Below are 6,183 nucleotides of genomic sequence, written 5' to 3'. Positions count from 1 at the left end.
CCTGGTTCAGCAGTTGGCTGTTCAGCTCTTCTCACATGAAGCACGAATCCATTATGTACCTTCTTGTATGAGAAATACCTGCCACTGGGTTTAGAAAGGTGGGTTTGGGTTTTTTTTCTTTCTTTGTTTTTAAAAGGTGGGGAAAAAATATCTAATCCCTGTTCCTCAATGGGCAGCAGGCTAGCTCGCATGGAACACTCATCAAAGCATCTCTTTAAGTAACTAAATCTGTGTCGTATTTATGCCATTTTTGTGCTATACATGACACTGAAGTCCACTCACTAAATAGGCGATTCATGAGATTTCCAGACCTCATCAGTCGAAAATTTAGCTTTCTACTAAACAGCAGTGTTACACCTATTAGGTAGAAAGTTGGAAGTAGGACTTCCTCGGAAAAGCAGAGGATGACATTTCTGGAACACAGTTTTAAACCAAGAAATTAACTGTATCTTACTTGAAAATACATCTTTTTTCAAATTAACTGTTCTTAAACTTGTTTAAAATGCTTTTTTAGAAGGAACAAGTACAGTACCATACCCATGCTGTTAAACTTACCACTAAATATATTTAAGAAATGCAATGCTGTGTAGTGTGTCTCTAATAATCCAGACATTCCTGTGACTTACTAAAATCATATTTGGAAAACACCAATGAATCTGCTGAGTAAACTTGGTTTAATCAGGTTTTTATACCTCACTTACTCTTATAGCACATGGGAGAAATAAGCATCAGAGTCAAAGAAAGATTTTTATAATCGCTGGTCAGTATGAAGTTGAATGGACAAAACTACAAGTGCATGAGTGGTATCGTGGGACAGCTGGGAGATGTGACAAGCACTGTTTTTCTTTGGGAATCCAACGGAGGAAGGCACCAGAACTCCGGACACGCCGGGAGCTAAAAAATGGAGATCTGCAAGACTATCACAGAAAGTGATGACACAGCCAAGAGGAAAAAGGAACTAGGAGTGCGGATTTCACCAGCACAAGAAGGAAGAGCCAAGAGTCTGCAATTCAGAGTACTAACTGTGTCCACAAACAGTAACAAGAGCTGTACTAGGCAGCTTAAAGTCGTTCAGGAGATGTAAACCAACGTGCCTGAGGACATAAACCAGCCACTAACTACATGGTATTAAGAACGTATTTCCTTGATAGGCAACAAGCAATTTCAGAACTGTCCATAAAAGTGGGGGTTTTTTTATTTTCTTGGAAGTATTAAGCAGTGGCATAGATGTAATACGGGAGACAAACAGGAGACTGGAGACTCCCCTATGTATAGGTAACGCTACACTGGTATTCAATACCAGGACAGAGAGAAAGCTTTGTACAATATATGAAATAAGAGGTCTGAACAGAGAATGAAGAAACAAATTCTTTAAAACCATTAGTTACTTCTCATATTTGTCAGTCCACGCGAGGAGGAAGTTCCTTTTGTAACTGCAGCTGAGACCAATGCAAAACAGATTCAAAAAAAAAAAACAAAACACAAATCAAGACGTCCAGATTCATCAACTCCAGATCTTTCTCCAGACACATGAGCGCCTTCAGAACAGCTCTGCTCCAGCCACAGAACACATTTTAAAGTATGCAAGAAAAATTATTAATAAAAAATTAAAAGAATAATAACAGTTTTGCCAAACAAGGCAATTAATACAGGTGTAAAGGCAACCTACAGAGTATAAATTACCCAGCCATCCCAAGCAGCTCCATCCTCCCACACCTCCTTCCACCCCAACTCGCCTCTTACATCAGGCACGCAGATGAACTGCGCACCTTCAGATACAAAGAAAGGGCAAGAAATTTCATCTCGAGTTCTCCTGCGTAAACAAGATGCTCTGATTTCCAGTTCTCCCTTTGCCTGACGTGTAGGAGCAGCCCAACTGTATTTTCTTACTATTTTGAGCTGGGTAAGAGCCTTATGGCTTCCTCCCTTCAGGCCATCTTTAGGGGCTTGTTGGAACAGGAATATAATTAACAACTCCCCATTCAAGCGTGGTATAGCGATTTTTAAATCCCTTTTTAAACCATAAGCTTTTAACATACCTTTATCACTGTTGCCCTTCAACTACTTATCCAAACATAACATGCATTTAGGCACTTCTCCCGAGTTATGCCAGGCAGAGAGTTTCTGGACAAGGCAACTATTTTGATTCATTGCTTCTCAAAGTTACAGAGACTTTACCACTAAAACATCACAGGTGACATTTTAGTTTCATTTAAAAAAAAAAAAAACAAAACCAAACCAAAAGTATGCCTAATTTAAAAAACAGCTTTAAAAGTCTGGAAGCAAACTGTGGCCTGATTTGTTCCTGACTTCCTACTGCCAGGGCAGCCTGTAAAGTTCCCAGGAGACTGCCAGAAACAAACTTCTCATATGCAACCTTGAAGATGACATGGCTTTAGATCCCTCCTTGATAAAGCAGTTACCACAGCGCTGCCCTGCACGCCCGGTGACGAGGGAACAACACCTGGCACGAGCACAGCGCGATTCGGCTAAACCAGAACTTGAGAGCACAGGGTCTTGACAATCAAACACCTCCCAGCTCCAGCAGTGGTTTGTATTCGTGACTTCAGTACTACTAGTCCCAACTAGAAAAAGTTTTAAAACGCTATAAAAGCTCTCTATAAATGTCAATAAAACCCAAACCGGTATCAGGAAATAAGCAGCAGAAGCTATTGGCACACATTGGCTTCTACCTCGCCTTGCTCTACAATACTTATTGTTTAACAAGTGTGAGAAAAACTGCAAGTTGCACCTTTGCAGTGCGCTGCAGAACGGACGGCCCGTCCCACTTTTCATACCAGCACCTAGGGACGCTCACAGACACACTTACACAAGGACGGTGTCTCAGCAGACTGCCTTCTCACAGTTTCCCAACAACTCAAAACGCTCCAAGCGCCAGCCCGCAGAGGAAGCGACAGGAGTTCAGCGACAGGGACACGTCCCACCACATCTCCATGGAAGTCTATTTCGGCCCTGACAGAGGGGTTACAGTTTCGTGGCTGTGCAAGGGTCCTACAAGGTCTGCAATGTTCTAGGGATGTCAGAAAGTTGAACAGCACAAGTGAGAAGATGCAAATGCTGTCAGGTTGTTTCTGACTAAAACCAATTTACAAGAAGCACAGCTATTTACAAGTAACTGGAAAATAACGTGAACTTAATTTTACATTTTTATTTTTGTTTAGCTGCATTATGCTCATCTGGAAAAAGATGAAAATATGGTTACTAGTCCATTACTAAGCTAGAATAGCCTTGGGGAACAGTATAGAATACATACAGTATAGAATACATCTGTAATCTGTTCACACAGATGTGTGAAAACCAAAGGCAAAACTTGCTGAGATAACAAAAATGTCTTAATTTAATTTCTAATACAGCAGCACAATTCCTGCGTAACAACATTAAGTTCATCTAAGAATTGGAGCTTAAATATCTTCTTTGTTAAGGTAGTTCCCGCATGCTCCCTGCGATACAGGCAAACAGACAGTAAGCTAGCAAAATATTAGGAGTTGCAAGTTTCAGCTGGCCAGGAACAACTCATGCCAGACAGTGACAGATCTGTTCGGATGAGAACATCTGCTGCTGCTGTTGAGGATACCAGGAATACTTGGACCAAATGTATCCTACAAAAGGTTTGCGGATATATGCTACAACTTATGCCAAACTTACTAGTGCAAGCATGGTTTATTCTGGTAAAAGCACTCTCATGCCACCAGACTTTACACTAGGCTCACAAACTAAATAAATTAAACCCAGGCAATAGAATTGTACCTACATTAGGCCAATTGCCAGGACAAAAAGTGCTAAAAAAAAAAAAAGCTAAAAAGCTAAAGTGCAGGCTTCTGGCTGATTTGTTACAGAAGAGAAAATTAAGAGCTAACCTGGCTCGAATTTAACTTCTCTGGGATGCACAGCAACATCACTTTGAGCCAAACCACACTTTGTCCTATGGCAGTCTCTTCCTGAGGAATCCTCCTTTTCTCAGGCTCAGGAACATACCACAAGATGTTAGAGATATGCAGGAAGAGTTCTGTGTTTTGTAAATGACAGGATTTGCTCCAGGGGCACACAGAGGGATTAGATTAACCTGTACATATAAGGCAATTCTCTAGGAATTCACACAACCACCCCAGACCTCACTGCCCTCAGAGAGCTACAAGCAACTTGGCATTAAGCAGTTGAGGCAAGACCTCAAGAATCAAACTACCACAAAAATTAAGAGTCTTACTGGTCCCACAGACGGAAAATTTATTCATGAAACAGGCCTATTTTTTTTTTTTTATGTGCTTGCAGAAGCTAGCCTATGGACAAGAAAGGCAGATGGGACCCACGACACCAGTAACACTTCCACGTGTTTCTGTGTCCCCTTCACGTCTTTCGACCTCTCCCCGCTGAAGCTGCCATTTTTGAGGTGCATGGGTAATCCAGTTGCCAAATAACTAGAGGGAAGCCACATCACTATAATTTACAAGTGTCCTACTCATAACCAGTCAGCCAAACAGCTTCCATGCAAAACTAAAAAGCAGGTAACGCTCCTCTCTCTGCGGCTGCACAAATCCTTCAGCACACACAGACTCTGCTCACACCCAACCACCCCCTCAGAAAGTCCATGCCTACTTATTTTCCTACTCACACCCTAAACTAAGCATTCATGCAAACCCTACACAGCTTCTGAACTCACCTACCAACTTGCCCACAGCCACAATACATAATGACACAGCCAGATACAGAAAACACCACGCCAACTCATACTTCCACTTCTTCACTGCCGAGTATAAGTTTCACATATCTACTGATTCTTCTTCCAAGTTTTACTTCTGAAATTAGTTAATGGATTTTTCTGAGCTTTATATTGGAATTTTTCAAATGAGAGCGACCCAAATCAATTGGCATCTGGAGAGTGTAACAGCCTCTGGTACCAGAGCTCGCTTTCAAATCATCTACCCGTAAAATACAAAGACATAGAAGTCTTGAGTCTTGTGCAATAACTCTTTATATAGAAATGTAAACCAATCATTTTATTTTGAGTGTTGGTTTTGCAAATAAACAGGACATGCATAGACTAGGTACAGACTGGAGATTAATCTTATCTCCAAAAAGAGCCACTGAAACATTACTTTTGGCTGGAAACGTAATGCTCCATCATTGGCAACCTACCTGACCAATTCTACCCAATGTGAAGACCAGCTGGACTAAGAGATAGATCCTGGAGTGATAAAAAGAAGAGAGACAGGCAGCAGGTAAAAATTAGGCTCTGCAAAGGCAGGTAGTACAAATGTGTTTCTTAATGTGCCATAAAAGAGCTAGGTACATGTATTTTTGGTTCTCTACATCCTGCAAGCCCGAGGAGAAAAGGTGAGTAAGCTTAAAAAAAACCAAAAACTTAATCATATTTATATATTAATGCATGTAACCTACTTTCACACATAGTTAATGAGTCCTTTCATGGGATTTTGAACCTGAACAATTTTGAGTTTAAAAAAAACACAACTCTAATGACTACAAGTTTTGATGCTAATGTAGTTATGTCTGCCGCTCTTACTCCTCACCCACGCTTAACTCATGTTTCCCCACTACATTTTTCAGAGATTAACAAAATGCAATATTTAAAGATTAAATTCTGTGAAAAGATACTTCTCCATAGAATAATTTACAATACCTTTTAATTAAGCAGTCTTTTTCACAGTAAAAAATTGCACATTTCCTGTAAACTAATCTCCCTGTTACATTAGAACGGCAGTTTTTCCAAGAATATAACCTCTTTCCACCTAGAGCAACCCTTCTGAACCTTAATTTCAGATATGGCGTACAGTTATCTAAAACATGATGACCAACAACCTAAAAAGCATTCAGGCGTTTTGAAGAGTATTGGATCAAAGGCTCATTTCAATTTCACGTCTTTGATTTGTCTTTCACCACAGTCTTCCAAAACTGTTTCTCAAGACAAGCAGTGAAAAAAATTATTAGTAGTACATAGGCTCCGTGGTGCCTTTTTTGCAAATTCTTGCTGATCTTCCTTCTCTGTAAATTTTATTTCATTTTCTATCTCAGCTCTGCTAGCTCAACCAGTGCAGAGAACTGTTTCTTTAAGTCTGTCCACGATCAACACCCATTTAAAAGTTAATCACCAACTTCACATTCTATTTATTTTTAGTTTATTTTTGTACTTGAGAATGTCAAAGTTAT

The sequence above is a fragment of the Fulmarus glacialis genome, unplaced genomic scaffold, assembly GCF_000690835.1.
Source record: "Fulmarus glacialis isolate BGI_N327 unplaced genomic scaffold, ASM69083v1 scaffold31852, whole genome shotgun sequence".
Taxonomy (NCBI): domain Eukaryota; kingdom Metazoa; phylum Chordata; class Aves; order Procellariiformes; family Procellariidae; genus Fulmarus; species Fulmarus glacialis.
The sequence above is the reverse complement of the archived record's forward strand: the minus strand, read 5'-3'. Positions refer to the sequence as shown.